Consider the following 11,652-nt stretch of genomic DNA (forward strand, 5'->3'; position numbering starts at 1 on the left):
AGAATTATAAAATTTATTTTTTCCACTTGAATTTAATGTTTTAGATATCTTAAAAATTATTAATGTTTTATCTCTGTGCCTCTTTAGTATTTAATATTAAGCATTAATAGTTAGAAAAATACAAAAAACAGAACCCATGCAATACAGAATTTCCACCCCCTCCCCAACTTATTTGCATTACTGTCTTGTGCTTTGTTAACAATATATAGAGGGAAAAACATTTCTTGTTGGGGAAGTTAATCTTATACTTAACCATAGTGTTCCTATATAAACAAAATAATTCATATGTCTATGGCAGTAAAAAGAAAACGCATGCTGCAGTTTGGGTGCCAAAAAAGGGAGCCACCAGCATTCAGACACTAATAGTAAATGAAGGACATGGAGGCTGAACAATATGTGGTTAATGTAGGGGATACGAGTCTGATTTATTATTTTGAATGACATTCTCAAGACTAGTGGTTCATTCTACCTCATTAAACTGTAACCCAAGTTTCCTAATGCCTTTTATGTCACAGAATGGTTTAGGAACCAAATTAACTGCATTAATTTTCTTGTAGTGGGGAAAAGAATTGACCTATGTTTTCACTCAGTTTTCCATTCTTAGAGCACAAGGAACTTTGTGTTTGTTTGTTTATTTATTTATTTCACTAACATGTATGTTTTTAAGATGTTTGCAACATTATAAATATTGCTTTTCACACTCAATTTTGTGTAATCTTCACAGGTGCCTCCCATTTGGCAGAGGAGGACTTCTGAGGTATCGAAAGTGTAGATGGTTATCTTAGATTCTTTCATACTGAAAGATGTAAAATTTGGATGCAGCCCAGATGACTCCAAAGCTCTTCACAAATGGCATAAAATGACTGATAATTTACTGCTGGAAATATCTCGTGCCCATTCAAATTTCTCACATAATACTAAAACTAAATAGACGGGAAAAACCTAAATAACCTATTTTGATTGTACTTCGGTTGCTTCTCAATGTAAAACTATTCTATCAGATGCACTGCCAAGAAAACTCCAATTTGTATCAGCGTTTTTTTTGTTTGTTTTTTTCCGTTGGCAACTTCAGGGACCAAAAGTTGACCAGGTTTCGTTATAATCCACTCATTTTCTCAGATAGGTCTTGGCTATGAAGAGCGAGCTGAACAGGAATTACTCAGAGGTGACAGAGTTTATTCTGCTGGGATTCAGAACATCACCAGAAGTACAGATTCTCTTATTCTTCCTGTTCTTGCTTATCTACATGGTCATTGTGTTGAGAAATCTCAGCATGTTAGTTATCATTGAAATAGACTCCAGACTTCACACACCTATGTATTTCTTTCTCAGAAATTTGTCCTATTTGGATCTCCGCTACTCCACAGTCATTGCTCCCAAAACTGACTACTTTATTGTCCAAGGAAAAGAAAATTTCTTACAATGGTTGTGCAACACAGTTGTTTTTCTTTGCTCTCTTTCTTGGGACTGAAGGTTTTTTTCTGGCTGTGATGGCCTATGATCGCTTCTCAGCTTTTGTTCACCTTTCTTCTATACTGTATGTATGTCTCAGCAAGCTTGTGTTTGTTTAGTGGTTGGCTCCTCTATCTGTGGATGCATCAACTCCATGATACAAACAGGTTTCACCTTCAGTTTGCATTTCTGTGGAGAAAACAGATTGGAGCACTTTTTCTGTGATGTCCCAGTCATGATCAAGATCTCATGTACTGACATCCTTGTGAATGAGTTAGTACTGTTTATTCTCTCCGCTCTCATCATCACCACCACAACTGTCATTCTGGTTTCCTATGCGCCTATCCTCTCCACTGTCCTGAAGATTCCCTCAACCCACGGCAGAAGTAAGACTTTCTCCACTTGCAGCTCTCACGTCACTGTGGTGAGTTTATTCTATGGAACTGTATTCTTCATGTATGCCCAACCTGGGGCCATCTCCTCACCAAAGAGCAGTTATAGCTGTATTCTACACTCTTGTCATCCCTATGTTAAATATCTGATTTATAGTCTAAGAAATAGGTGCAAAACGCTTTGAAAAGGATATTGATAAGAAAAATATCTTTTCATTGACCTCTAGCCATCTATAAAACTATAGAAGCAACTAAGAGCAATACTATCAGTAATTTATTATAGAATAGTTTCAAAGAAAGACATCTGAAAGTATGGAGATGAAAGTTTATTTTCATGTTTTGACCATCAGCAGATCCTTTTAAAAATGAATTAAAGGCCAGGTATGGTGGCTCATGCCTGTAATCCCAGCCCTAAGGGAGGCCGAGGCGGGTGGATCACAAGGTCAGGAGATCGAGACCATCCTGGCCAACATGGTGAAACCCCGTCTCTACTAAAAATACAAAAAATTAGCCGGGCATGGTGGCACGCGCCTGTAGTCCCAGCTACTCAGGAGGCTGAGGCAGGAGAATCACTTGAACCCACGAGGTGGAGGTTGCAGTGAGCCGAGATTGTGCCACTGCACTCCATCCTGGCGACAGAGCGAGACTCTGTCTCAAAACAAACAAACAAACAAACAAAAAAAGAACTAAAAATCAATACAGATTTTTCATATTTCAACATAATTATTTTATAGTGTGCTGTCTAGGTATTCCATAGTTTGTTATTCTTGCTTCATTGGCTTAGTTGTACTCAAAACTGCAACTGAAATACAGTATTCACAAATTAATACATAAATACACATTAAGGTTGTTAATAACGTATCTATATATGTATGAATATCTACATATTAATCTATCTATTGGAGAGGGAAAAAGAGAAACACTACTTAATGTTTTTCATATTTGTTTAATCTAGATCATAATCAAGTTGGCTATTGTCCAATTTTTGCAAATGAGAATTAGAAATGCTATGGTAATCTAAATTATATAACGTAAATTATTGGCTTTGCCAAACAATTATACAAAGGAGCAACGCTAAATATTATCCCAGTAATATTGCTAAAGCATCCAACTATATTGATTTCATCCAGAAGAAAAATAAATAAATAAATAAATAAATAAATATGATATAGTTGCTGTAAAACTATCTTGTCATGGGGGTGAATAATAAATGTTTGATAAATAATCAGTATAATTTATGCTTATTGATCTATTAAGTTTTATTTATGCTCTTGCATCACTTATAATTTATATATTGATTTGAAAATTTTTATTTTATTCTAGATTTGAACAATTATTACCATGTGTAAAATATTTTCTTAGGGATTAATAATAAAAATATTAACATGGTAAAGCCAAATAACCAAATCATAAATTTTAATTGACATAATAAAAGAAAATATTAATATCCTAAATTTTATTTCCTAATAATTTAATCCTTTCTATGTCTGTGGTTATATATACTTTTTATTTTTAATCCTGAGAATTTTATTTTTGTCCCTTAATTAAATTTGCCAATGGTTTGACTTTATACCATTAGAATTATGAGTTCTATATCATTATTTTCAAAGTAGTTGATGATGTAATATCTAGTTATTACATAAGTTTGTGTTTTTATTTTGTTTTGCTTAAATATATTCAAAATTGCAACATATAACATCATAATTATATTAATACAAACATTAAAGTTAATATATCTATCTGCATATGTATCTGTACATTCAGGTAATTATTTTATGTTTTGAAGAGTTTTTGTTTTATTAGCCATCTTTTTTCTGCATTTAAATGTTAAATGCTTAGTATCTTATTTACAGGTTTTAATTTAATGAATTATGTTTAAAAGTTTTGAGTAGTTTTCAATGTAATTTATTTTAATTTTTATTATCGTATATATAACATTTTGTTAATTTTAATGTTCATTTTCACCTATGGATTATTTAGTTAAGGTTTCTTATTTCAATATAGTTGTTTTATTTAGACAATAACTTTTTATTGTTGATTTTTCATTTTATTATCTTAAGTTTAGAGAATTTAAACTCAAAAAACCTATTTGGTGAGATGTACAGTTATAATGCTTGCTTGACAAGATATTATGGTTTGTAAATATTCCATGAATTTAAGCAAAGGATGCCTATTCACTTACATATTATCAAATTGAAACTTACAATGTATTAGATATAATAAAAGTTGATCACTATGGGTAAGTTGTTATACCAGATAGACATTAATGGTTGAATATTAAAAATGCAGAGTCACATTCATTTTATTAACTAAATAAAAGATTTTTAAAAATTAGTTTCTCAGAAGCTGTAGAAAGAGCATTTGACAAATTTTAACATTATCAAAAAACTTAGTAACCTTAGACAATAACTAAACTTCATTAACCTAATAAAGTAGGTGTATACAAACAGAATAAACACATATTTAAAATGGGAAAATAATAGAAGCATTTGCTTTAAAATTAGGAAAAAGACGGCCAGGCGTGGTGGCTCACGCCCTGTAATCCCAGCACTTTGGGAGGCCGAGATGGGTGGATCACGAGGTCAGGAGATCGAGACCATCCTGGCTAACACGGTGAAACCCCGCCTCTACTAAAAATACAAAAAAAATTAGCTGGGCGTGGTGGTGGGCACCTGTAGTCCTAGCTACTCGGGAGGCTGAGGCAGGAGAATGGTGTGAACCCGGGAGGCAGAGCTTGCAGTGAGCCTAGATTGCGCCACTGCACTCCAGCCTGGGCGACTGGGTGAGACTCCGTCTCAAAAAAAAAAAAAAAAAAAAAAAAAATTAGGAAAAAGACAAGATGTTTATTATTTTTGATGCACTTCAACATTTTATCAGAAGTCTAGCCAGTGCAATACGATAATAATAAAAATTAAAAGTATAAGGGATCAAATGTGAGATTAAACTGTCATTTACATGATAATTTAAAGAAGAGTTTATACATTGAGTACACATGGACACAAAGAAGGAACAATAGACAACGGGGCTACTTGAGGGTGAAGTGCGGAGGAGGGTTAGGATTGCAAAACTACCTATTGGGTACCATGCTTATTACCTGGGCGACTAGATAACCTGTACACCAAACCCCTGTGATGTGTAATTTATCTATATAACAAACCTGCACATATACCCCTGAAACTAAAATAAAAACTAGTAAAAAAGATAAAGAAGAGTTTATAAAGATGTTTTGGTTAATGTACAAAAATCAATTGCATATGTTTACACAATAGCAGTAAACAAGTACGATGTTTAATTTAAAAGATTATACCATTTATATGTGTATCAGAGATTATCAACTTTTTAGGGATAACTTAATAAAAGATGTGTAAGACCTCTATGTGGAAAATTATAAAATTCTTTATATCATGCAATAATTTTTTTTTTTTTTTTGGAGATGGAGTTTTGTTCTGTTCCCTAGGCTGGAGTACAATGGCATGATCTTGGCTCACTGCAGCCTCCGTCTCCCAGGTTCAAGCAATTCTCCTGCCTCAGCCTCCCGAGTAGCTGGAATTACAGGCACGTGCCACCACGCCCGGTTAATTTTTGTATTTTTAGTACAGGTGGGGTTTCACTTTGTGGGCCAGGCTTGTCTTGAACTCCTGACCTCAAGTGACCTGCTGGCCTAGGCCTCTCAAAGTGTTGAGATTACAGGCATGAGCCACCGCACCCGGCCTATAGCATGCAATACTTTTATTGTTGAAAAATTACAAAGTGCATCAACCATGCAAGAAAAGATAGGTACATGTAAATACAGTAGAATTAAGTATTGTTTCCTCCAGAAGGATGTTTTGTAAAAAGTAAAAGTACAAAATACAAGCCAAAAGAATCGAACAAGATTATATACTAAGTGCCTACAGATCTATAATAATGTCTAATCAATTATATGAAATGGGTAAAATTGATTAACACACATTTTATAGAAGAGCAAACAATAAAATTTATTGGGTTGTTTTTAATAAAAGAAATGGAAATTAAGATTGTAATAAAATTCCACTTTACACCCATTCAATTTGAAATAAATAAAAAAGTCTGATGATGCCAATGTTGGAGAGTATATGGTCTATAGCACACATTCTTAACAGGGGCACTATTGCTTGTAAGGGTGAAAAATTGCTTCTTGTATGTGGTAGAAAAATCTTACTCTCTTTATAATTTCTTAGAAATCATATCTTTTAAAATTTATACATACAAATAAATATAAAAATTCTACATATAATAGATGAACAGTTATACAGTGATCTATGGTATTAACATTATATAATGATGACTAGAAAAAAATGTACAAATTATGAAAATTTTTTTCATAATTTCTCATTGTCATTGGGGTGATAATGAAAAAATAAGATTGTATCTACAGGTGGTCTACAGACTTCATTTCACATTGCATTTGTAAATAAATGGAAATAATTAGAGAACATGTTTGTCATTATCTCCTGTAGTGGGACATATATGTCTTATGACCCAGAAATTCCTCTCCTGAGCAGATATCCGAGAGACTATCTTACACATATACTGGAGAAGATATATATAAGAATGTCTATAAAAGCATAGTGAACAAAATAAAAATTCCAGAAATAAATCAAATGCTTATCAATGGGATTGTTCGTTGATTAAAAAATGGTGTATTTACACAATAGAATATTATGAGACAAGTAACAGATACACCCCAAGCAATTGAATCTAAGCAATAACATATTAACGAGAAAAAGTAAGTCCCAAAAGATCACATAAGAATGCTTCTAAAAAACACTGAAGTCCACACTTTATTCGAATTTCATAGTTTTTTCCTTAAAGTTCTTTTTCTGCCCCAGGAACTCTTCCAGGATATCACGTTGCATTTCATTGTCATGTGTCTTAGCCTCCACTGGACTGTGCCAGTTTCTCAGATGTCTTTGTTTTTAATGACCTTGACAGTTTTGAGGAGTAATGGTCAGGTATCACAGAATGCCGCTCTGTTGGGCTTTATCTGATGGTTTCTCACGGTTAGACTGTGGTTATGACTCTTTGGATGACTACTGAGGTGAAATGTCATTATCAACACATCATATCAAGGATACACACTATCAAATATAACTTATCCTTAATGATGTTAACCTTGATTACCGGCTGAGGTAGTGTTTATCAGGTTTCTCTTTTATAGAATTGCGTTCTTTCCATTTCTATACCATCCTCTTTACAAGCAAACTACTAAGTGTAGCTCACACTTAGAGTGTGGGTAATTAAGCTCTCCGTATTGAGGAGGAAATACGTAAATATATTGTATGAAATTCTGTATGTGATACAAATAAGATAAACATATCTAAAATAAAAACAATTAGCAATGTATACATATGCAAACTATATTAAATTATAACAACTGAATGATTCACATGGGAATCAGAATGTTATCTTGGTTGGGAGGATATAGGTGTATGTATGGAAAGAGAGGGAACCACAGGGTTAGATATCAGTTATGGTTAATGTTCATATGTGGTCCAAAGATGATAGTGTAACATGAAACAAGAATAATTATTTTTTCTGCACATTAGAAAGCCAAATATATTAAAACTGTAATGTAGTATCCTTCTGTGTATGCTTTATGATTTTCCCAGAATCTTACCTATTATTAATATTTTTGCTTCTACTTTTTTGTTTGAATTTGGTTTTCCTTTTAGCTCTTGTAACCATTTTTACTTTTGATGTTTGTTTAGTTATTTTTCTTCCTACTTGGCTCATTTTTGCTATTATTAGTTTCTTCCAGAGGTTTTTTTTTTTCTTTTGGTTTGTGGATTTTTTTATGGATGTTTCTTCAGTTAGTACTTCATTAATATTTGAGAATAAGGCAATGCAATTCTAATTAATTTGCATTTCCTTAACTTTGATATTCAATATATGTGTATATTGAAAATTATATATTCACTTTTATGACGTATGTTCAAATTGTTTATGTCAAATTTCATTGTCTTGTTCATTTTCTATTTGTTGAGATTTAAAAATTCTAAATGATGTTTTTAATAAGGTATGTGACTTGCAAGTATTTTATCTGAATATGTTGTTTTTTGCTTATCATAGCAAAATATTTCAAAGATAAGTTCTTAATTTTAATGAAGTTCAATTTATCATGTTTTTATTTATTGATTGTTCTATGGTGAGTTATCTAAGAAATCCTTGTCTAACTCAAGGTCGTAAACATTTTCTTTTGTTTCTGATTTGGGTGTGTCCCCACCCAAATCTCATCTTGAATTGTAGCTCCCACAATTTCCACATGTCATGGTAGGGACCCAATGGAAGGTAATTGAATCATGGGGGTGGGTCTTTCCTGTGCTGTTCTCCTGATAGTGAATAAGTCTCATGAGATCTGATGGTTTTACAAAGAAGAGTTCCCCTGTACAAGCTCTGTCTCTCTGCCTGCCACCATCCATGTAAGACGTGACTTGCTCCTCTTTGCCTTCCACCATGATTGTGAGGCCTCCCCAGCCATGTGGAACTGTGAGTCCATTAAACCTCTATCCTTTATAAATTACCCAGCCTCAGGTATGTCTTTATTAACAGTGTGAGCACGACTAATACTGTAAGTTGGTACCAGAAGTAGGGCACTGCTATAAAGACATCCAAAAATGTGAAAGTGACTTTGGAACTGTGTAACAGGCAGAGTTTGGAACAATTTGGAGGGGTCAGAAGAAGACAGGAAAATGTCGAAAAGTTGGAGTTTCCTGGAGACTTGTTGAATGGCTTTTACCAAAATGCCGATAATGATATGGATGATGAAATCTAGGCTGAGGTGGTCTCAGATGGAGAGGAGGAACTTGTTGGGAACTGGAGTAAAGGCTACTCTTGCTATGTTTTATGTAGTGAAAGTATGAATACCCTTCTGTTTTTTTTGCAAACGGGTATTCAATTGATTCAGCACTATTGGTTGAAAGGTTATCTTTTTTTTTGTTTTTTGTTTTTTTTTTACTAAAAAATTTTAGTGGACTGTCTTTTCCTTTGGTCTATTTGTGTCTCTTGATGTAAATTTCACACTATCTTAATTATTGTAGCTTTTTAAGTTCTCTTAAAATCAAGAGGTTTGATGCCTTCAATTTTGTTCTTTTTGAAATCATTTTGGCTATCTTGGTTGTTTGCATATGTATGTAATATTTTGGATAAATTTTTAAATTTCTACCAAAAAGATCTACCAAAAAGAGGGTCCCCTTATCTTCCTTGAATCTCTGACACACCCCATAAGTGTTTATATCAGATGCTTTTGTGCAGATGATGTAACCTGCCTAGGGTCTTGTCTGGGCATGCCTGCCATAAACTGAGGGCCTGCCTGGGCACTGGGAGAATGGGTGGAGCCACTGGGAATTCGTGCCTTATGTAGTGAGGAGGGGGCTGGCCTCTTCAGCTTGAGTTTTTTGGTGGCCTGGTATTCAATGAGGTGTGAGCCTGTTGGCAGGACCCCCTTTTTCTCGGCTGAGAGTTTTCTTTTTGCCTAATAAATCTGCCCTCCTCACCCTTCAAAGTGTCCATGTGCCTAATTTTTCCTGGTTGTGAGGCAAGAACGTGGATTTTAGCTAAACTAAGGGGCAAAATATTCCACATAATTTTGGTGGCCTGTATGGGGACATGAGGAAGGGTGAATCAAATGCAGAATCCCCCACAAAACCTCTTTCCCTTTTGTTTCTCAGCTTTTTCTTGCCCTCAGATATCTTCCGAAGGTAGAGAAAACTGTGACACTCCACTTCCGTTGCCTTGGGGATTGGGAATGTCAACCTCAGTCCAACCCAGTCTTTTCTATGGCATTTTCCTTCTTTTGGGGGGGATTGTAATTGCACCTATCTTTTCTTTTACAATATTGGGGGTGTTCCACCCCCACCCCAATGGTCACAGGCATGCATGCAAGACAGATAGGTGAGTGGTTACTCCCTGCCCACCTCCCCTCACAGCTGGGGCTGGGGCACCTGGCCCAAGGGCTCCACACAGCAGGCTGGCCAGCATTCCCAGCAGCATTGAAAAGTTTCTCTCCAGTCCAACAGCAAGTAAAATTTCTTTGCCTGTTGGAGGAACACATTTGCATAAGAATAGGAGATTCTTCCCCCAGGCGTCTTTCCAGCTCTGTACTTAAGATGTTTTATTTTCTTTTCTTCACCCCATCAGCACTTAACACATCCCTGCACTTTAAGCTGTATTTTTTCTTTTCTCCACCAGGTCAGGAGTTGGTGGGTTGGTGCGAAAGTAGTTGTGTTATTTGACATTACTTATCATGATGGGGACCATGAATGCTTTTGCACCAACCTAATAACACGCTCCTGCAAGTGGAAGGGGCTTCTCTATGCCAGAGGCTTTTTTTCCTTTGAGAAGACATTATACTAGGCCAGGACCCAGTTCACAAGACACCCTTTTCTCTCCCTTGTTGGAGGAGGACTCAGTTCCACAGCTTCACCTTAGCATTTGGCTTGTAAAGTGTCCACACAACCCGCCGAAGCAATTCTTTTGTCCCAAACTCAATTCCAAGCTTTGAGTCGAAGCCCTAGGAAAGAAAACTCAATCTGGGGTATAGTGTTGAATAATATTCTATTGTCTAAATGTGCTACACTTTATCCATTCACCTACTGAAGAGCATCTTGATTTCTTCTGTTTTGGTAATTATGAAAAAGGTGTTACAGATATCAGGGCATAGGTTTTTGTGTGGATATAAGTTTTCAGCTCTTTTGGGTGAATACCACACAGTGTAATGGCTGGGTCATATTGTAATAGTAAATTTAGTTTTGTAAGACAAGGCTAACCTGTCTTTCAAAGTGGCCGTGCCATTTTGCATTTCCATAAAAGATAAATGAACATGCTTGTTGCCCTATATCCTCACCAGTATTTTGCATTGCCAGTGCTCTGGATTTTGGCCATTCTAATAGACGTGTAGTAGTATCATGTTATTTTAGTTTGCATTGCCCTGATGACATTTGATGCAGAGCATCTTTTCATATGCTTATTTGACATTTGGCTATTTTTTGTATGTCTGTTAAGCTATGTGGCCTATTTTTAATATTGAGTTATTTGCTTTCATATTGTTGAGTTTTAAGAGTTGTTTGTATATTTTGGTAGCAGTCCTTTATCAGATATGACTTTGCAGAAATTTCCTTTCAGCCTGTGGCTTGTCTTTTTATTTTGCTGACTTTTTTTTTTTTTTAACTGTACAAAGCTTACACATTAGTCAGATTTATTACTAAATATTTAATGTTTTGAATCTATTAAGTGGTGTATTTTTAGAAGAACCCAATTATACTCTAACTCTCCCAGAGTTATATTAGAAATAATATATAACACTCCCAGAGATATATTAGAAATAATATATCTAAACTCATCATGAGGCCAACATTACTTTGAAAACATATCCATCTCTCACGAATATAGATACAACAATTCTTAACAAAATTTCAGAAAATCAAATCTGCAAATATAAAAAGAGGAAACATTAATGTTACCACATTATAAGAAATCAATGTAATTCACAAGGCTACGCCAGATTCAAAATATGGAGAAGTATATGTAAATTCTACCTCTTTGTAAGGATGAGCTGGCAAATATCAGAGTGACATTTGCAATTAATCACCAGATAGTATCCCCCTGTTGAAGGATCTGAAGTAACATACTAGAAGGGGCAGGTTGATGAATATAGAGGCATTGTATAATCTCCACCCTTTTTCCTTAATACTTCAGTTTTTTGAAAGAAATAAACTTACAGCTTATTCAGGTTGCATTTATTTTGTGATTTATGATCCTCATAATTTTCAAGAACAATCTTTATAAATAT

Source organism: Nomascus leucogenys, chromosome 11 (genome assembly GCF_006542625.1).
Source record: "Nomascus leucogenys isolate Asia chromosome 11, Asia_NLE_v1, whole genome shotgun sequence".
NCBI classification, from domain to species: Eukaryota; Metazoa; Chordata; class Mammalia; order Primates; family Hylobatidae; genus Nomascus; species Nomascus leucogenys.